Source organism: Pezoporus wallicus, unplaced genomic scaffold (assembly GCF_028554395.1).
Source record: "Pezoporus wallicus isolate ANWC-B61680 ecotype Strahan unplaced genomic scaffold, APGP_CSIRO_Pwel_v1 contig_8047, whole genome shotgun sequence".
Lineage (NCBI taxonomy): Eukaryota > Metazoa > Chordata > Aves > Psittaciformes > Psittacidae > Pezoporus > Pezoporus wallicus.
Window position 1 is genome coordinate 1,939,695 of NW_026639548.1, and position 22,417 is coordinate 1,962,111.

A 22,417-nucleotide genomic window follows, 5' to 3' on the forward strand; every position below is an offset into this window, starting at 1 on the left:
TGTCTCTGGGTCAAAGCCTTCAGAAACACAGAGCTCTGGGTGTAGTTTAAAGGTGATGGAAGCATCTCTTTGGAGGATGCAGGCTCCCAGGGGAGATGGCTTCCTCGCTATCCCTGTCTCTCTATGGAGACTGTGCGAGTCCCCAGGGAATGTGCTGCAGGCCTGGGCTGTGGGTTAAGTGCTTTAAAGCGCAGGAGACATGAAACAAACAGGCTGAGTGTTTCCGTGTGCCACCGAGATCCATTTAATTTGGTGACATAGAGAGGACTGCCCTTTGGCACCCTCCCCACCTCCCCAGCTGCTCACAGAAGGGATTAGCAGGGATTTCATTAATAAGCATGGTCACTTTTTTATAGCACAGCATGTCCTACCTGGGCCTTGCCCTATGTGGCGTTCAGCATTCAGGCTAATACCCCTTTACCTGAGCACAGGGAATGTCACACTGAGCTCTGAATAACCAGGGCATGTAACACTGTGAATACACGGTCCAACAATCCCATTTCCCCTTCTAAAGTGGCTGTGGCCAGTATACATATAAGGGAAACAACAACAGGCTTTAGGAATGAGGAGGAAAAGGTCACACTTCCAGCCTCATGCTGCCTGTAATACGTTGATCCCTTTGCTTTAAAAGAGGATAATGCAAAACACCATCTAATGCCCCTTGAAGATGCAATGGGCTAGGGAGCCCTGCAAGTTTTTCAGTTGAAACTTGTAACATCCTTGGGGTTCGTGCCAGTTAACATGTTGCTGTGCCGCACGCTGCCAAGGAATAGGAGCTCTCCGAGTGCGAGGACACTGAAGATGCCACACAGAAGGCTCTGCATGCTTGCTGTGTTTTTCCATAGCAACAAATACGCCTGATTACAGCACATTCATATGCTCTATATAATGAGTATCCCATAGGAAATTTATTACTGTGCATCCTGCATCATAATTAGAAATCAGACCCGGGTAACTGAAATGAATTCCCCAGGCATAGGATGGTGGATATGCTCTCTGTGGAGAGGATGGTGGGGAGCAGGAGAGGAGTGTTGGAAATAGGCAACCCTGCTTAGTGCTCTGCTCCGGTGCATGTTGCTGAACTTCACAGCTGATCGCGACGTGTTTGTGCTGTCCCTGCCGGCAGCGTTTGCATGGGTGAGGCAAGGCGGGTTTGAGGGGTTTATATTCTCTTCTTCTAGCCTAATTCCTCTTCTGCTCCCCTCTGGCGGGGAGAAATTGAAACCAGCAGCATTTAGCCTTCAGTTTTGTAGGCAAAGCATGTTCTCCTGGGGGGGTTCTGCCATGGCTTGGTCCAATTGCTACCAATGTATCACTTGCGATGCTCTTAACTACTTCAGACAAATGCAGCGGTGCTCTAATGAAAACTAAAATTCGCAGGCATGCTTTCAACCACACAAATTTAATAAAGGATTTTATTCACCTGACAAATCTAATCAATTTTCACCAAATAAGGCAACATTCAGCCTCAGGGCTAGGAGTTCACTGCATGTGTAGTGTATACATCTTTCCAGGTTCAAAAGACTTGGGGTTTGTGGCTAGTGCTGAGTTCAAAATGAAATGTTACCTGCAGGTCAAAAGCTGTTTTCTAACACAGCAATTGTGTTAGGTATTTATACGGTTTATTCAGTGATGACAGGTATTAAGGTATCTACTAATACTTGCCATCAGCACCACATTAAGTTTTTTGTTTTTCATGTGACCAGGTCTGTTCAGATTCAGATAATGAAATTATCTTTCTTCTCTATTAACCTGTGTCACTTCAATTTATGCACAAATGCTGCCCTTGACTACAGTCTGATCTGAGCCCACAGGTTTTCAGTATACCTCCAAGGACAGAATTTTGTCACTATTGGTAAGTAGACTCTCAAAGGAGAGGCACAATTACATGTGAAATCTATGCTGTATATGTAGACTGTTTAATATTAATTACGCCTTTCTAATTAAACCAGCTGGCTTGATACCAAGAGGTTAATTTTCTGAGGCCTTGGTGAGATCACGGCCAGAAGTGGGCTGGAAATCATGCAGAGGAGAGATTTACCACACTGAGATTTACCATGTTACATCACCTGCCATTGCCAGGGGTATGTGGGAGTGAATCAGGTGCCCAAATGTAGGCGTCTTGTGACATTTGTGATGCCCTAGAGCATTTGCGACATGCCATATGGTTGGCATCTAGGATGCAGGAGACTTGTGCCCACTTGCAACAGGCGCAGTTGAATGTCAGAGTGGCAATAGCTGCTCATCAGGTACTCGAACTGTTCCCCAGCATACAGAAATAGCTATATTCAGTAAATGGGCTAATTTAATTTCTCAGAGATTAAGCTGACTTTAGGCACGGTAATTTGTATTTCAGTGAAATTATTTAGGATGGGCTCACAAAGGTTCACGAGGCTTCTAGCTCTTCCTTTCTATACTAAAAAAAAACAGGCAAACTGCCTGCTGCCAAATTGAACTGCATAATGCTCATGTAATGACTCTAAGTGATGCTGTTACAGCATTGGGGAAGGATAATATTTCAGACCATTACTATCAAACAACGTGCTGTGTGTGCATGTGTACGTGTGAAGCAGTCGCTGAGACTTGCTTCATCTTGGTTTGGGTTTTAATCCCCATTATTTATTTATTTATTTGGACACTACTTGGACACAAACCAGGTCTGGATCTGGGGCATGCAAAGGGCAGCCTACACCTAACCTTTGCAATGACATGAAGATTGCTATGGCTGCTTTATTATTTCATAGGTGTTTGAGCGCACACAGAGCTCACTTGCAACTCACTGTCATTAGTGAGCCTGGGGGATTCAGGGCTGGTGATCAGGGAGGAGAACTTGGCCTTACCATGGCTCTCATTGCAGTTACCTTGGAAATGACTGATTCACATGGCTGTGTAAGGTAAGAGAAAGCAATGCCAGATTTCTGGGAGTGACACTGCAAATGTTCTGGTAAATTAGCAGTATGTTTCATTTGCTATCAGCTGGGTCTTTTAACTTGGACTCACCCTGCTGATAAAGTCCTATCACAAGTGCATCACTTCTTCCCATAGCCTCCACGTTGGAGTTAAAGTTAAAATGAAGTAAGCCTCTTTTCTCCTGTCCAGGCCTGAATGCCAACATTTGTGCCAGTCCCACCGCTCTGCAGCATTAATGAAATCATTGGATGATATTCCATAAATTGAAGTGCCCCAAACACTCCATTGTAAACTTCAGATTAAGTCCTGCTCATCAGACCCCTGAGGTAAGGCAGCTTGGCAGCCAGCCCTAGTGCCCAGGAGGCACTTGCTGGGCACCAAATGGCATTTGTGCACTGTGTCCATAACTTCAGCTGCAAAAGGTCCTGCTTTCAGTGCCTGCCCCTGAGTGAATGTTATTCAGGCTCTGGAGGGGATGCTACACCAGTTCCCTTGCCATTATTTCCCACTTTCTCCCCAAAGCAGGCAGGTCAGGTAGAAGTGAGTTTTCATCAGGAGGCATTGCAGAAAGTGCTAGGGTCTTGTTTGGCCCAGGCTGGAAAACCATGGTTTTTAGACTTCTATTTCTCCCTGCTTGCAGGCTCCCTGGGCAAGGGACAGGCTGTCATGTGAAGGGGAAGAGTAATTTTCACCCTCAGGTTTCCTGTTGTGGGGGCCAGCAGGCTCCCTGCTGCTTGACAGCAAATCTTGCTGTGATTTATTGTAACTGAGGGTACACAGCTCTGAAAGTTCCTCTCTCCACAGTCCTGTGAGGCTGCAAGTGAATTTTAGTCCTTTTCAGGGGATTTTCTTGATTACAGGCAATGAAAAGGCTATTACTGTTGGTTGGCACCTCTCCTGCTCAAGATCCAGGCAGTGACTGGGATGGGTCCCCAGGGCTTCTTCCAGGTTTGTGCTGCAGTGTCATCTTCTGAACTTGAAGTGACCAAGGGATTATCATCCTAAGTGCTCCCTGGGTTAGGTTTTCCTTTGGGAGTCAGGTGTTGTTCTTAATAAAGAATGGCTAAGGCAGGGTGTTCAAGTGGCATTTTGTGCTGGTTCAAGGTGACTGGGTTGACACACCATAACCTCCAGCACTTACTGCAATGCTTATCAGGGCAGCAGAGCAGGCTTTAAAACCATCCACACATGAAACAAGTTTGGTGCAGCAAGAATAGATCAGAGTAGCAGGAGAGAGATGAGTAAGGAGGAGAGGATGGGAAACAGACTGATGTGTCTTTGGAAGGAGGAAAAGGATTGTGTAAAACAGACAGAGGAACAGTAGATCAAAGTAGCCCAGCGGGAAGAGGAGAAAGAGCAAACTAGTCATTGCATGAACAAAAATATCATTGTGGATGAGACGTGAAGGGAATGACAGGAGGAAAGGAACAGATTGAGAGTAAAAAGAAACATTTTCCTTTTTAGAAAAGAATAGAAGAGTAATGAAGCATAGGAGTGGGAGGTGAAAGGGAATTAGACGAAGAGGAGGAAGGTTGGAAATGAAGACGTACCAAAATGGTGTCTGTATGACCCCAGCGGAAGAGCAGCAGCTTGGAGATGTCTTGAAATTCACTTTGGGTGAATTATGAGACTTGGCTCAAGCAGGAGCTTTTTACTTTTGGGGAAGAACAACCCGTGTCTGCATTAACGTTGAGGTGGTGTCGGTGCAGGCTGCAGAAGTGAGTATGAGGCTGAAGCCCTGAAAGACGGAGCTGGGACTTGTTTAAGGTAAAGAAAAGGAGTCCAGGGAAGCACGACCAAGCTGCTGAGGCTCAGTGAACTAGGCGGTGTGATGACATTTGCCTTAAATCCCTGCCTTGTGATTAGGTTGCTCAAGGGAAGCCAAGATGCTTAGGGCTCACAACGGAGCCACGCAGCACCCTGTGGATGCGCCTGGGCTGCCTGCCCTTTCAGAGGCAGGGTCAAGGGGATCGGAGCAGTTGAGAGGTTGAAAGTGATCCTTGGGAAATATGTTGAAGAGAAAGTAAATGAACCTGTCTGTGCACTCCTGGTGTTCGTGCCTTAACCCTCAGGCTCCTGCTCACATAGGCGACCCTCATACTCCTTCAAGAAGGGATGGAAATAAATCAGGTATAAGACAGAAAAAGGCAAAGGTAGGCAAGCAGGGAGAAAGACGGGTCCTGCAGTGATAGGGCAGGGTAGAAGAGAAGGCGTGCATAGACAAGAAGACGAAAATACGTTTGTATGGTGGCTTTCCCTTTGAAGGTGTTTGGTCCTGTTTAGCGGCCAGGTGCATGTGTTTGTATAAAGCCCTTTTAACCCCCTCTCCACTGTGACCCCTCAGTTTCTTTGGGTTGTTGGAGAACCACTAGGAAGTGTGAATCGGCATGCAGCTCCCTAGAGGCTGGATGTACAGTCCTGGCTCTCTGCTGGGGATGGTGTGGGGAGCTCAGGGGCTGCACAGCTCTGCCCTTGCAATGTGCTTCAGTTACCCCGGCGAGTACCAGATGCAGCCCTCTGGAGAGCTGCTCAGGACAGCAAGAGGTGTAGCCAGCATCCTGCCAGCATTCACTGAGCAAACAGCACTCAGGCCAAGAGCACTGCTGATGAAGCTCGTTAAAGAGACAGTCTCCCAGCATCTGCTTTCCATGTTATCCATGTCTTTCATAGCCTGAGTTCATTTTTCAAGTTTGCCTGTTTATGAGCTTTGCAAAGCAGCAAAAAAAGCATTACACTCTACTCGTATTGACGTTTGGGTTAGGAATCTCAGTGTGTGAGGGAAAAAACCAAAAGACTTCAGGGAAGCTGATGCCAAGTATGAATACATCACTCCAACTCCAAACCATGTCTGCCACTATGCTGCCTGAAGCTGTAGCAACTAGAAAGTTGTGTGATTTATGTTCATATTGTGGTAGTCTTGCATTTAGCAGGATTTGAGCTGAGGCAGACAACTCGGTGAAAAAGCAGAGCTGATCTGGGGCAAGGACTTGTGTGTGGGCAACTGGTACCGGTTCAGTATGAGTAAAAACTCACCTGAGTAGTGCAGCAAGGGTAAGCCCAGTGAGGCTTCACTGAAGCTTTCATACATACTCAGTTCTAGTGGTCTCCTGCCTGGCTTTCCCTGCCTCTGGCTGCCTGCTCAGGGCATCCAAAGCCTGCCCTTTTGGCAGCTGGAGAGGCTCTTCCTCATGCTGCCCATCTCCTGCAGGCTCATAGGGTTAATGTGTCCCTCATTCATTAATCTCAGTGCCCACTGCTCAGTGGACCAGATTGCTTTGTCCCCAGTTGTAACTGGCATTGTTAGTTTTTTGGCTCTAATAACCTTCATTTGAAGCTCTAATGGATATCCTCACAGATAACATGCTAATTTATTAGTTCAGCTCAACTGGGCTGCAGGATGAAAAATGATCGCGGAAGACTTTTAATAAAATTCAAAGGGATTTTATAGGTCTCAAGCCACTTTTAAAATGCAAAAGAAAGCCAAGAATAATACTTTGTTAACCCACATAATTCTATCCTGCCTAATGAGGTCTGGAGCTAATCCTCAGTGCTCTGCCCTGGGATCAGAATTATTGGAGCAGGTAAACACCACTAAGTACTGCACTGCATCTCTGAGTTTTGGTTGCATTGTCACTGTGCTCTCTGTTCCTTCCCTTTATGAACTTTTCATAAATCTCAGAATAGAGATGGTTATGTAAAAACAATGACCTGGCTTCCTGTAGTGACTTGCATGCAGGAGCCTCCTTTCCCCTCTGCTGCTAGGGTTTAGGCAGTAAGGAAAGCACAGTGTGCTGGCTTGAGGGAGCGCACATGTGTGTATTATCAGATTGCTTCTCCAAAGGGATGTAGAGAGGTGAGCTCATGAGAGCACTCTCATGAGCTGCAAAACTCATGCTGCAAGCTCAGTTTAGGCAACGTATTTCTTTCTTTTTCATGACAACTTCACTTTTCTTACTCATTTTTGCAGAGATATTTGCATTTGAGGGAGGGAGGGGAGTGGTATACACGTACAGGAGAGAAACAGTCTGCCTAATCCTGTTCAGGAGAGCACAAAATCTTCTAATCTGAATCTGGAAGGAACATTTATTCTCCCCTGTATTTTTTTTTCTTCTTGCTGTTAGAAACAATAAATGCAGTTTAACAGAGTCAGTGTCACAGAGGACAGAAAATACAGGCCAAGACTACCAATTACTATAAACTGTTAACTCCATTTGATTCAGTGGAGATACCCTCCCCTCGTCCATACTACCTCAAAATCCGCTTCCCATCTGAGAAACTGTAATAAACTTTGTCCCTGTCAGTAATATTTCAGCTCAGACCTTGCCACTAAAATCAAACAAAGCATTAAAAAAAGCCAGTCTTGTGAAAAGGTTCTACTGGATGCTCACGCAGTTCTCCCCTGCCCATACAGGTTGTGATGAAGCTTATTTTGGACTGAGTTACAAACGAGGCAATCAAACCCCAGTTCTTAGAATGGCTTGGAGAAGCTTATCTATGTTTCCAGAACGCTGTTTCACAGTAGGCTCCAGTTTGCTGGTTTCACAATGTGCACAAGGTCATAACCAGCAAGAAAACAAAAGTAGATGAGTGGTAGAGTTCATTACTACACTCACTAGCTCAATCCAGCAGCGTATGTCCTGTGTTCAGGGCAAGATTTGTTAAGAGTTTTAGGAATTATAACACTACCATTTTTTTCCTGGCTCTAAGCAGTGCTTGCTGCAGTGAGCAGCACAGTTCCATACGTGATTTGGATGCTAGATGGTTTTGTTGAACCAAGTGCCCTGGCAATTCACTTTGGTCCCATTACTCAGTGGTTACAGTGTGACCTGGGGAATAGCAGCCACAGTCAAAGCAGAGGAGGTTAAGGTGACCGCTTATCAGAAAAATGTAGCTTCCCTATATAGTTTGTTTACATGTATTTAATTGCAGTAAATGAGCCAGGCAGAAGGTGGGGAAGATCTGAAACACAGAGGAATAATGAATGGACTCATGTTTATTTAAGCATTCCTATCTTTTGAAGCTGGGCTTGGCTTAGCCTGAAGACTCATGGGGATTAAGACATGTTTGCAAAACCACTGGTAGTCTTCCCTATCCCACTTTTCCCCCTATAATGCCAAATCCTGTATCCCCTTGCAGTGGGGTCTAAGCACTTCTACATCATTTTCTTTGCCTAAAATATTCTGCCTTGTGGTCTGCGCTGTTCACTCCTGTGAATTCCTCTCCCAGCCTTTTCTGTGGGTCTCAGTAAGCGTCACTCTTTCAAGCTGGTTTATCTTCTACCTTCCTTTAATTTGAGTGCACTCAATGCCTGAGTATGTAAACTGGGTTGTATCACTGCAGGCCAGCTGAAACCTATACATTTCACAAGGGTGGAATTAATTCAACAAATCCCAACCCCCAATTAATTTTTGGCAAAGTTCTGAATGTTCAGCATAAAATGAATCATTTTCTTAAGTTTTCCTATTGATGAATCTACATTTAACATTGAACTACCCCTTGAATTGAAGCCTGGGTTAGGTGCAGTAGGACAGTTCAAAATGGGAGAAGTGGCCCCATGGCATGGTGGCTTATACCTTGCATGGGGTAACTGCTGTGGCTGGGATGGATCTTGCATGGTGGTTGCTTTTGGAGAATGGTGTAAGAGCTTCACCTGCACTTGACTGATGGGCACTAATTAGCCTTGATTTCTCTGATGGGCCTCATCTGCAGCTCTAGGAGCCCATTTCAGCTCTGTTTGGAGCCATTCTCTTTTCCTGGTGATGCTGCAGAGCGTCTCCAGCTTTGCCATGGCTCTGCCTGGCCATGGGCCCTGCTGAGACAGGTGCTACCCATGGGTGATGGTTTATCTCAGCCTTAACTGCGAGGTGTCTGATGCCCAGGGCTGGGGCTGTCTCAGCAGCTGCCTTGGTTGTTACCTCCTGAGGCAAGAGCCTTTGTTTCTCTGAGTATTGCTTGAGTCCCAAAAGATGCTCCTGACCCAGTAACTGAAGACCCACAGAAATGCTTTATCTGTCAGGTAAGGGGATATTGTTATCCTTGTTTTATGGATGAAGATAGGAAGCGTATTTTCCTGGCTGTTGCTGATTTTTATCGGTTGTCTTCATTGTTATGACTTACTATGGTTGTCATTTTCTGTTTATAGAAATTATGCTTTCAGCATGATTCTCATATACCTGCAGCTGAACAGCCCAGTATGGGCTGTGCTGCACCACCCTGTCTCCCTCTCTCCACCATATGCTTCCCATTTGGGCCCCTGCCTGCTGTGCTGGGAGGTTGCCTGCATCGCGTCCCTCACTGCAGTGCTCAGGCACGCAGGACGTGATGCATCCAGCTTGTTTTACATTGCTCCGTAAGAAGCACGTTTGCTGCCCACAGATCCCAGTTAACACCTCTGAGGCTGCAGTGATGTATCATGGGCTTCTCCTTTCATTTCCAAGTCCCCTTTTCTCCCCATCATGTAAGACAAAAGGAGAGCAAGCAGTGAAAGTTGTCAAGCATGTTAGTTATGATTCGATCAGCTCTATTTATGATCTCATGATTCATGTGTCTGGCTTGGAGAGCAGCGGTGCTTATGGGCTTGTTTTGTTAACAAGCTCTTACAGGGTGGCTGCTGGAGGGAGAAGCCTTGTGGTAGCTGTGGCTGTTGAAGGAGCTGCACAAGGTGACTTGTGAGGTGTCTCGTTCCTGTGATTTACCCTAGACCCAGGTAGACTTTCCCCCTTGATGGTCTCTCCTGCGGTTTATGTGGTCTCTGCAGTCAGGGATGAAGCTGGGAAGAACTCATGTTCCTGCGGAGGTTTCCTACTCTCCCTTGGTGCAGAGCCAACCCTCACTGGCACGTGTGAGGCTGCTGGGCTGCAGCCCATGGGTGGTCTGCAAAGCAATCTGCCAGACCCTGGCACGTCGTTAGCTGTGGCTCCCATAGAAGGTGCATTGCACACATGGCTGGTGTGTGCGTGCCCTGTTTGTATTCATTTATCGGTCAGCCTTGAGGGGCAGCCACAATAATTAACTACCACAAACCCTTGAGATCCTGCTCTGTTGGATACAGCTCCTGTTTTTAGGTGCCCTACAAGCGGCTGTGCTGGTCAGACAGAGCTGGGAGTATCGCTATCTGGGTATGCAAAAGGTCGATCGTCAAGGTCTGTTCCTAATGTCTGGCATCCCAAGCATTTACTGTGTCTGTCTCAAGTCAGGGACTGTTCCAACGTCTCCAGTTAACCCAGGGTTGAGTTCAGTTCCTATTAAAACTCACAAGAAGATTCCCATATGTTTCTGTCGTAACTGGACTTCCTCGTTTGCCTTTTGCTTTCTGAAGAACAGATTAATCACATGGGATTTGCAGGGAAAAACTAAGCTGTGCCAAAAAATGTAGACAGCTTTGCAAGAGCAGACATTTCAGATTGCTGGGCTGCAAACGACCTGGAGCAACTTGCAAAGCTCTGAAATGGAAATATTTTTCCTCCTTTTAAATAATGATTTTTCTCTCCCCCCCCCCAAGTTATTCTGGAAATGCAAATAAATAAATAAATGTGCTGTGATAAGGGGTTGTTATTTGGTTTGGGTCGTGGTGGCAGTGGTTTAAGATAACTGGTGTCTCCTGGTGTTGGGAAACTCTGTGCCCCGTTTTGCACAGATTCTGGCTGTTGTGCTACTCCTTTGGTGTCCACTGCGCTCAGACAGGACCCTCAGCCTCTGTCTGATGGTTTCCTGGTGGAGCTGGGGGAAGACCTTTCTGGAGCAAAGTAACTCAGATGTGCTAGTGTACATCAGCATGCTTGCCACATGAGAAGAGCACTGCTTATACAGGGAATTATCTGAGGGGCACTAAAGCAGTGAATTTCAGACCCCTTTGGATGTTCCCTGCTGTGGTGGAGCAAATGGTGCTGCAAAAGCTGACAAGCCAGGCAAATACCTGCTGGGCTGTGAGTGGGAGAAGTGAGCTGAGCTTGCCTGGCTGCTGGCTCCCGGGTTTTAAGGTCCTGACATGAGGTCTGCAGTGTCAAAGAGCAGGGCAGAGAAGGGAAGTGAAACAAGAGATAGAGAAGCTGAGGGAGTATTTTAAACAAAAGGGTGGCTCTCTTATGCTGCAAGAGGCCATGACTGGACTCAGGGCAGTGCCCCGCTCTGATTTCCCCGATCCTAAGACACAACTTCTTTCAGTTCCTTCTAGGCACTTGAGAATAGGGAAGACTGAATACAGGCTGCAATGGGCCTTGTAGTCACCTTCCTGAAGAGCTGCGTGCCCCAGGCTGGTCAGAAGTCCTCCTGTTGCATGCACCTGCCCTGCTCCCTGGGATGCAGAAACTTCAGATAAAGGCAATCTGAACAGCAGAAGGCCCTGAGAAGACTGTGTCAAAGCCAGGCAATCATCCCACTGCCTTACAGGCTGTGTGGGTGTCAGTGTCGGTTTGTTCCCACGATTGCAGTGAAGGTTAGCCGGACTTTAATGTGATTCATCTGGTGGGGTTTTTTGCTGTTGTCATTCTGCTGGTGAGTGAACCCCTGCAGCAGTACACGGGGAAACTCTGCCGTGCCTGGCAGTGCATGACTGTGACTTGCACTCCCCATTTCTACAATAAAGGATGTCATCCCTCGCTGAGGGCTGTGAGGAAAGCTGTGTAATAACTGCTCATCTTCCTATTTCTGAGTGTGTCTGAGAAAGGGAAACAGCATCTGATCCCTCTGTTCTATAGACTTTTGGGTGAAGTTTTTGTGGGTAGAACTATATCCTACAGCACCTACCTGAAATAGATAGGAGACTATTTTATACTTTCAGATATCCCTGCAAAGAAGTAGCAGAAGTAGACCTAGGAAAGCAGGATGTAATTTAGGGGTGTCATTTCCCTAAGCACATGTCCAGCTTGCCTTAGAGTATTCTCCTAGCATTTATATGAGCACATTCCCCTTTATTTATTTATTTTTTATTGTTTGCCTAATGGTTTCAGCCTTATCACAAAGTATGATAGCAGCGTATCACTGAAGTACAGCTTCCAGTCTGCTGTTGCAGTCACGAGTAAGTAGTAAATAGCCCATTCTGAAAAAATTAATGATACTTTTATCAGTCTGTCCATGGCACCCCTATGTCCAATTTGGGATTGATTTCTCATCAGAAAAGCTAATAACACTAAGCACTCTGCTCTTAGACTCCACAGAAACGTAGGGTATGTGACCTCTGTTTGCCCCACAAGCCTGGTACTGTGCTGCTCTATCTGTTGCCAAATTTTGTTTGTTTTAAGAAGATGGCAGATGTGGAGCAAGAGACAAGGAAGGGAATGGGATAAAGAATTTTAGGCCTGGTTAACAGAAAACAAAATCTAGCTTTCACCTTACAAAGCTATAGCCAGACTATGCAAAATTCCTTTTCAGGGCTCACACATCAGACCTGAGAAAGGGAACAAACGCTTTTGGCCTAGAGGAAACCAGAAATCTGCATTGAGGTCCCAAACATTGGCACATTTGTGTGTAAAACAGTGTAAAAACAAGAACAATCTACACTGTCTTACCCTGGCTCTTCTGAGGAGCAGCTGTATCCTCTGAATATTGGAATGAATAGTTAAATAACCCCTACCTTGAGTCTTCATTTCTTGACTTTACCAGCAAGGGAGAGGTTTAAACCTCAGATTCCTCAGTGGTTTCTGGTCTGTTTCTGGGCTTTCATGGTTCTGGGCTGTCCAGGTCTGTTTCTTTGTCATTCAATGAACTCAAATGGAGATTTTAGTTTGGGGGATTTTTGAGCTCTGATATGACATGCAAGTCGGGTGGAATTTTATGCTGCCGCGTTTAAAGAGGGAAAATAAAAAGAAGCTCCCCTCTCAGCATTGCTAGAAATTACAGTAAATGATATACCTGTATCAGCAGTTTATTTGACAACATAACTACAGATTGGTGACAACTAGGAAAGAAGAAAGAAAAAGAAAAAAAAAAGACATTTTGATTATATGTTAGCATCTCCAGGAGTTAGAATAGGAGAAGAAAAAAAGACTGAGAAACCAGATATAGCCTGGATCTCTCTGAATGTTCTGTAACAGCAAAGGGCTAAAACCTTCCACTAAGATCCCTGAAACCCAAGATCTCATTTTCTTTCTCCGGACTATGTCTCAGTGCTGAGAATTGGACACTTCAGAGTGACAGCTTCTTGGTAGCTCTACAAAGACCAGGGTGCTGTGGGAGGAGGCACAAAGGCACAGGGTATGTGTTAAGAATAAAAGTGCTACTGCCAGCTGCATTAATCTCCCTAGGATTTTACAATGTGTAGAACAGTGCTTGGGAATAATAGAGCTTCTTAGTAAATGGCCAGTCTCTTGACCCTGTTGTATGCTATCAAACAGTGGGGAAAAGTGAAAATAAACATAGCAGTCCACTCTAAATTTAAGGTATAATGAGAGTTACAAGGTGTTGCCCTGCCCTTTCTGTGGACTGGGGGATCCATTGCCAAAGGGAAGAGCAGCGTGAACCTTCAGGAGCTGGAATGGACATCTGTGAATTGAGTGGTTTTGAGGTGGGAAAAGCTGTGTATTTTAGCTCTTGTAATCTCAGTGGCTCATGTATTTGTAACAGGTGCCGTAGGAAGGCTAGTAACCTCGCTAGTAAATGTGTTAAAAAGAAACACCATCCAACAGCTAATAGTGCAAAGATGTTACTATAAAGGGCACCATCTTAGGACATTTATGGTTTTGGCTGAGTATTTTCTCTTCTAGTAACACACCATTTCCCTTAGGTTTTGTTGGGCTAAATGGCTTGGATGTCATAAAGGATCTGGCCTTCTTCACGTGAAAAAGAAAGCTAAGATTTATCTTCATGAGCTAGGGGAAGATTTCCTTTTTATTTCTTAATAGACCCAGCTCTTTAAAGCCTCTGAAAGAAAACCAAATATCTTTAATTCCTAGGGGATATCTCAGAGGATCAGAGCTAAAACGTTACTCTGAACTATCAGATAGAGAGACCTCTGCGTGACCCTTCGTGTTGCAGTCTCAAGGCTGTGGATTCTCCAGGAGAGCCTATTTCTTCTATAACCAGGGGCTGAACATGAGTGGACTGTTACAGAAACTTAAATAAACCACATAAGGTCAGCTGCTGCTTAAATCCTTGCTACCAGGTCTGTAGATATTTTTGCCTTGTTTCTAAGCAAGCTGAAAGTCCCAGTGCCAAAGGGCAACATGTAAATTTTGCTGTTATTCTGAAGCATGCAAGGTAATAAATGGTGCTGTCAATTGTTTTCACTCAAGTGACAGATTTATCCCCTGCAAAATGAATGGCCAGGAATGGTTATTATTGCAAAAAATTCACTGCGTATCATCTTGTGCCTGTTGTTTAACAAATAATGCTGAAGTCTAATTGCCTTCCTCCATGGCCAAGTATCTATGACTTAATGGGGTTTTTTATTGAAGATGTGTAATTTACCATTGCTTTTGATGTGCCATCTGATTGAATGTCTCTGTAAATCACATCTGCAATCTAGCACCACGTGTCCCAAAGGGAATACTCCTTATCCCATTGTTTTCTAGTGATCTGGGTAAAAAGTCCAGGGTTTTTTTTGTTTCTTTACATAAACTATTAAGCTTCTTATTCCCAATTTCTAGGCTGAAAATCCAGCTCCTGGCAGATGCACTGATGTTTAGTAAATCAGTTGCATGTGGGAATGTATGATCCTTATACTGGTAAGGAGGGGGTTTAAATTTCAATAGCACTTTTTCCAGAGCAATCCCTGAATTAGCCTGGAATCTGATCCTACAGCTCTGTCCAAACTCCCCTGGAATCCAACCTGTACCCTTTCTCATAGCACCTTGTTTTTCAGCAGGAAAACGCTGCAGTCGGTTAACAAGCAACCTCGAGGACACAAACCTTATCACTTCTTTAAGATTTCATGATTCAGCAAAGCCCTTTTTTCTCTGTCTTCTGTTTTTCCAGTCAATGCTGCAGCCTTTTTAATGTTTTAGGAGGTTAGAAAATAATAACCTGAAAAGCTTACATAAAGCTTGTGCTTCAACAGTATGCCTTACAGCTGATTGCAGACAACTGGTGAAGTTAAGCTTTGCTTCCCTTTTGAAACACTACATCTCCAGGTGCCAGAAAGAAGGTGAAAATAAAACTTCTACCTGCAACAAACTTCTCCCTTGTAACTACTGAAGTCTGTTGTGGTTGAATGCACTGAAGTGGTCCCAGGAAAGCCTTCAGAGATGTGAACGGAGGTGGCAGAGACAGCTTGTGGGACATTGGTTGCTGCGCCACCTGAGGCTGTGTGTTTCAAGCTTCCTCTGTTACTGAGATTTAGAGCAATGTAAGTTTTGCACTGGTGTAATGGGCTGAATTAGACATACAGTGATTTAATCTGAAGCTGTTCTGAACATTCATATTGACACATTGAACTCTCCTCTAGTTAAAGGTAACTAATGCTACTGGCATAGCTTATTTGTTCTCTTTAGTTGTGTTGTCTTTAGTTGTTTAGTTGTGTTTTTATGACAGCATCAAACTATATTAGTCATCCTGGTGTAGTTACAACAGTATGACTTTTCCATGGAGATAAATCTTTGGCAAACACTGCCAGAGCTTGTGTTTGCATTTCTTTATTACAATAATGCTTTCTCAAGCAGCAAAAGCCAACGTCGGTTTGCCAGTAGATGGGAGTTAAAAAAGGGGAATACAAGTAGGACAGGAAATGTGACTTGGATTACACTCATTCAGAAGTCAGTGGAAGCACTGAGGACAATCCCTGAGCTGATGTGCCAGTGCCCACTCCCTGGGGCTGGGAATGGAGTCTCTCAGGTGAGGGATGTTTGAAACCCCATCAGTGAGAGTGGAGACCCCAACTTGCCTTGCACCTCAGACAGTGCTCTGGTGAAGCTGCTTGCTCAGCAAGCTGCTGTTCTTCAGCTAAAGCAATTTGCTAGCAAACCCAAGCATGGGTTGTTTTGTTAAAGCAAATATCCAGGAAATTCAGCTACAGACTTCTGCTATCACTCGGCTCTTATCTTGCTCTATTGCAATAACTATTTGATGACCTCAGCAGAGGCCTTGAATCCAGTAATCAGCTCTTCAAGTGTGCAACCGAATCCATTCCTTTTTCTAAACAATTACAATTAACAAGAGGTTGTCTTGACCTTTTATCTGGTTTGGCAGACTGAAGACCTAGACCCCCACCTCCACAGGCTGATCTGCTTTTTCAAGGTCCAAACAAAGGATGTGGTTTGGCTTTTCAGACTCCTGCCTTGGCTGAGATATGTTGGATATGTTGTCTCATGCAACTGCCTGGCAAAGCAAAGGAGGGAACTATATCCCAGCCTGAAAGGCAGTGCAGGCTGGTTGGTTTTACCTGGGCTACACTAAGAAGTTCATCTGGTTGGTTTGCAAAGATACTTTTTAGCTCCTATTTAGCCTGGACATGGAAGGATTTGGAGAGTAAATGATCTGAATGACTCCCTTGAGGAGATGACCAGATATTTACCCTGATGGTTTAGCACCAAGAAGCCAGTGATGCTGGTACCTTTTTGTCCCTCTGTAAGTCTGTTAGGTGTGGAACAGATTAAATTGCAACCAGTGACAACGTAAACTCAGAGCCCTGCAAAGCATTTGTCTGAGGACTGGGACTGTGCTTATCTTTACAATGAAATATTATCCCTTCATGGTTAACAACTAGCAGCAAACCTGCTCATTGTGGAAGCAGTTTGGCATAATTAGCCGGTTAAAGAAGTCTGCCTATTGATTAACTGAACTAAATGACCCATAATTAATAGCACAACTGTGGAGCTAATCTATTTGGTGGTGTTTTCGTTCCCCTTAAAGATTTGGAACCTGCAGGTCTGTTCATTATTAGGGGATGGGTTGGTGAGGAGTCCACATCGTGCAGTAATTGAGTTAGTGTGCCCCTGCGGGGCTTTAAAGCACACACTGATGCGTTATAAAAGGCCTGCTGGCATATTGCTTTAATCTCTTGGACTGCAGAGGTACCAGCATGAGTCCTGCTGACTCTGGGTGGATTTGTTGGCTTCCTGAGAACTCACAGCAGCACCTGCTCCAGATCACCTCGGATTTATCGGGGCTTGAGGAGAGTCAGCTTCAGCCCTACAAAGGGCCACACAAGCATGGGCTTCTGTGCCCTGAGTCGTGCTGCCATTAGAGGTCCCTGTGTGCCACAGGGAGACCCAGGCAGTGGTTAACATGAGAGACGAAGTTGTGCGGAAGCCATTTGTTTGGTTAGCTTGCAGTGTTATTTCCTTGCTAAAAGTTGCCTATTTATAGTTGTAGCTTATGTCTAGCATGATGCATACTCCCTATAAAATGTATCCAGACTGGAGCTTAATTTGGATAGTTTAGAGGAGCTCATATTTAGACCAGAATATTACTGCATCTCTCATTACTGTCTCTGTGAAATGCTGCTTCCTTCTCAGTTTTTCCTCAGACGTCCTATTAAAGATCATGCCAAAATGAATTCGTTGCTCTGCCCTCCCTTTGATGCGATGCTATAAACCTGGAAGGATTGCACTTCGGCGGTGAGACCAGCCAGCCTGTGCAGTATGCTGGTACCGTGGCTGTACCAGGCTGATACTGATAAAATTAAGCTACAGTTTCAAACAGAAAGAAAAGAATGATCAGTTTTTGACTCCAGCTCTTATCTGCCTCCTCTTCCCAATCAATCCCCCAGAAAAACACAGGAATAGAAATCTGATCAGACTGGCTCTTGGAGAGTTGAATTTAGGGTTAAAGGATCCTTCAGCACTGATCTTTCCTCAGGTGGGCCCGCTGAAGTAATCACAGAATATTTCCACTGACTTTACTGGGTATTACTATAGGCTCCCCAAATCCCCATCCTCTCCTGCATGGTGAAAAGCTTTTGGCTATGTGCTTTTCTGGCACAGAAAGGAGATTCTTTCTCCGTGTTATTTCCCTTAATCTCCAAAATCTTTCAGCCAACCACAATGGAAGTCACTGGCCCCAGCGTTTGCTTTGCTGGTGTCCTCAACCTGAACCAGTGAAGGAGCCTTTCAAGAAACTAAAGACTGAGACCTTTGTCCCTGCTCTGGTCCCACAGTAGTGAGTTGCTGAGATACCTACTGACATGTAGGCTGAAGCCTCTGTGGCCATATAGCATCCACTGGAGACCAGCTGGGCAGCACACCCAGTGTTTGTGGTGATTTCACACATCTGGAGCACATGGAAGTACTGGGAACAGTGCAGGAGATGGATGTGCACACCCCTTTGGCCTGGGAACTTCATGCTCTTCGCTTCATCTCCACCTTGCTTCAGGTCTTTAGCTTTCTTCGTCAAAATAGCTTCCAGTTTGGGGAGGCATTTTACAGACACAGACCCTACTCCAGTGGTCTGAACCGTGGTTTTGGAAGCTGGACTTGAAACTCAGCTGTGAAGCTGGTTGGGGATAAAACCCTACAGCTGCCTTTTAAAGCTGATTTTTATCTCATTCTGTCCTTTTCATCCTGCCTTTCATCAACATTGCCATGAGGGAATAGTTAGTAACCTCCTATTAATAGTCTGACACTTTCATGCAATGTCTGAACAGCAGATATGACTCCTGTCTGTGCATCTGAGTATGATCCAGGAGGTTTATTTGAGCATGATGGTGGAAAGCGGGGAGACAGCAGAAAGCCATGGAGCCAGTCACATCATCTCACTCCCCCCCAGCTGGAAATCCACACAGCAGCTCACACATTTGTCTGCATGTAAGACCTCTAAAAGGCAATGAATCAGCTCCCTGCAAAGATGCAAGAGAGCATTGCATGAAATCTGATGGGGCTTCCCCTACATCTGTATGCCTGAGGGATCAGACCCTGGGAAGGCAGGGATCACTGAAATACCTGTTGCCAGCTGGTAAGGCAGCCCTCAGTTGTTGGGAAGAGATGAGATGTCTCCTTTCCTCTTCTTTGTAAGAGTGGTACTTCTTGCTGCATTTGGTGCTGCTCAAGAGTTTGGATTTGCCCAGTACAGTGTAAGTGCTTTTGATGTGGTGGCCAGGCACTGACAGACCAGTTGCTTTTGGTAGTCTGGCAAACTTTGAACTTAAAAGTTTATCTTCCTTTTATAGATATATATATATAAGCCCCTATTATTATAATTATATCTAATACATAAAAATATAATTTATACATTACAAAAGAGGCTATGATTGTATCAGCAATCGCTTCTTAGCAGATCATGTTATACCTCATGTATCACTATAGAGCATGCAGATACTCTTAAGAGAGTGCCTTGCTTGCATAATATAGCTTTAATAGCTGTAACAAAGCAATTAGTACAGTGTTCCACTTGAACTTTAACGTGGTAATTGGCAGTGTGTAATCCCCCTCTGATGCTATACACAGCCCATGTTGTGAACAAGTCAGAGCAGCCCTGTTTACAAAAGGAGGTGAAAAAAAGTCACGGCTGCTGATTATGACCAAGGGGGTGGATTTTGGGTTGATGTTCTGCAATGAAAAACGTGTTGTAGACACCAGACATGGTCCAGGAGCACGGTGAGACCTCTCACTGGATGTGATATCCAAATCTGCTGTGTCTCCGTGATTCTGGATGCGGAGGTTGTATTGCTCAGTAGTGTGGCTGTCCTCTGAGCAGGAGGTAGCACAACACTGCTGTGCTTTCTTGTGCAGGAGAGAGGACAGGGATGTTCTGGCTCTGCTTTGGCAGCTCTCCTGGGACGACTTCTGCCACTGCTGCCCTAAGTCTGGCCAGAGTGGGATCAAAATGCCCCATCTCACTGGTGTCTGTCAGCATAACTATCACAGGAAGCACTTGTCCCCTGTGGGTGCTTTAGCCTGGATGCTCTGCACCTAATAGTAGCTGTGGTGGGTCACACCACCTAAACCAGCTCTGTACTCAATGCCCCAGGGGAGAAGACAGATTTATCCCCTAGGCGTGGCAATGAGGAGTACAGAACAGACTCTTCTTTCATCCTCCCTGCCCAGAGAGAGAACAGCTTTGAATAAATGACATTTAGATGTCAGAGATCCTATTTGGTACCAAATAAATCAGAGAGAGCCTCAGGAGAGGCCAGCAAAGGTGGGAGCAGAATAATGATTGCATCTCTCAGTGTGCAGTACTTAATCCCAAACACATCTGAATTTCCAAACGAGTTTCTGATCCTCTGTTCCCATGAGGTCAATGGGGAAATACAAGCTTTAATGCAGCTTTGTGATTTGAGGCTCAACGTCTACCTTGTGTTCTAATGCCTAATACAACTCGTATCAGGGGAAAGAATTTTTTCCCATGATAGATGAAGTGGATGCCACTGGCCTGCTCCTTTTGCACCCAGGAGGTGAGCCAAGCTGCTCATCAGTGTTCCTGGTTTTCCTGGAGCTGCTGCTTGTGTCAGGAAAGCTCTTCCAGGCTGCCTTAATGATGTTCACGTCTTGCCTGATCTCTCCCGTGATCGCGTCCTGTGATCCTCCCTTCTGGATATATGAAGTGTGGTGGTTGCTATGTGTTTGCTAGCAACTATGTGTTCAGCTCTGTGAAACACAGAGGTATGAAAGGCTGCTTGCCACGGGGAGTTTGTGATCTGGAGATAACAGGAAATGGTATTTTGGGCAGTACTACAGCAGATGAGGTTTTTCTTGACCTCCGCTTTTGAATAGAATTGGTTGCAGTCTTGTCTAGGACCAGATGCATAGTTAATGATTTATCCTATTTTTTGTTTTGCAGATTTCTATGATGTGGGCATTGTAAACATGCTTCCAACCTAGAAAGATAAGGAATGTGTTTCCCAAACTTCTGAGATAATGCCTAAATGCTCATTTTGATAGCAGAGAATGTTTCCCATGGGATGGTTATTTGACATATGCATCATGGTAACGTTGATAGAAAACAGTCCCTGGTGCTGGGTATTGAAATGGTAGCACAAGGGATGCCTTTGTCTTCTGGAGTCTGTGCTCAGTGGGGAGTAGGGACAGTTGGTCAGGGCCATGGTGGGGACGAAGCCAGCAACATTTGGGTGAGAGGAGCTGGGGAGTCCCAGGATACCATGTCCAAGTCCAGCCTTACCCCTTGTAAGGAGCTTCTCCGCTGCACTGAGACTGCAAACAGGCAGGCATGGATGGAGAAAGTGGCTCCAGTTTGTAAAGCCCCTGTCAGGACTGCAGCATTGCTGGGTCCTGGGCCATAGCTTTAACCCCAGTACATCCTTCCCTCCTCACTGCTGGCCCTGCAGTCCTGCCTGGGTGGCTGATGCTGTGCTTGGCCACGCCACCACCACCAGTGGACCCATAACAGCAGAAGGATGTGCCAGCTGCACTCCTGCCACGTGCCTCAGAACAAACTCCAGCGACTACGTATTTCCCATCCCAGCACGGGAGGACCTGCTCTGGTTGGTGGCAGGTCTGCAGGTGGACATTAGGTACAACAGGGAGCAGGTGCTCTTCTTCCACCCAGATTCCTTTGGCAGCTGGATCCCCCACCGCTCCTGTTCATAAAACCCAAATGACTCCTCAGATTTATTAGTTACCTCCGGGTGTAATTTATCAATCCCAGGCTGGGCTCTGCCCAGGCAGCTGGGGAGAGGCCTGTGTCTGCTCCCAATGTGCTGTCCCCCAGCAATGTAGCACGTTTCTTACTGGGGCTTAATTCTAACAGATCCTGAAAACTAACAAGAAGCACATTCAGTGAGCGGTTTGAGAGGATGCAGAGCCAAGGTGAGGTTGGTTCTCTAAAGCTCTGAAGAATTTACAGAGGGACTAGTAGGATCTTCATAAAAACTGGGAGGGTAAAGGAGGATCTTGCTGTAGGATAAATTGCAAAGGGTAGAAAAAGGGAACAGATACAATAACTCATAATGGAAACAGGAGACTGAAGGGTTTCTAGATAAAGTGAAACAATGGGAAGTGAGATGTCAATAAGCAAAAAAGGTGAAGGGTTGGGCTTGTGCAAACAGAAGGGATTCCTCTAAACAATGCAAATTTTGTTTCTGAGATTGTTGTGAAAGGGCAGAGGGACACTGAGTGGAAAAAAGAAAAACCAGGAGGATGAGGGAAAAGGAGAAGACCCCAAACCTTGAGCTGTGGTATGGAAAAACTCTGAAGCTCCACTGCAGCCCTTTCCATAAGGCTGTTTCCCCCACAGACATACAGGACTGCATCAAGAGGGTGCCTTTTCCTATCTTTAGTTTCTTCTCCTTTTAGCCATGGCTAAGAACAAAAACATCACCTTTTGGAGTCAGTCATGAGGAGCTCTTGAGCCTTTGGCCCTTTTTTCACAGGTGGAATTAAATTAACTTTTCCCTCCTTTTCAGTGATACCAGAGTTCTTTTCTCACAGTTCAGTGCCACGCTGGAAAGCAAGACAGGCCCACACCAAGTGAAGGGCAGAGCAGTTTGCTGCTTTCAAGTGGGATTAAGATGCTGGACCGAGATGGTTTGCAAGAACTCCACCAGCCAGCATCATCTTGTCCCCTCTGTGCCTGCGTCAGCTGCTGACAGCCCTCCTAGGTGCAGTGGTTTAGATTTCAGTGTGACAAAGTGTTTTCACACCCTTGTTTAAAGAAGAACATCATAACCCAGTTAAAGGGC

At 45.5% G+C, this 22,417-nt stretch overlaps 1 long non-coding RNA gene across 1 annotated transcript; it reads left to right on the plus strand.

The window, feature by feature from the left end:
* The first annotated feature begins 1,208 nt into the window (after positions 1-1,208).
* LOC130602262 (uncharacterized) lies at positions 1,209-7,135 on the plus strand. Its single transcript, XR_008972864.1, has 3 exons — positions 1,209-1,855; positions 3,100-3,236; positions 7,032-7,135. It is a non-coding gene; the product is annotated as an uncharacterized LOC130602262 (long non-coding RNA).
* The last annotated feature ends 15,282 nt before the right edge of the window (positions 7,136-22,417 follow it).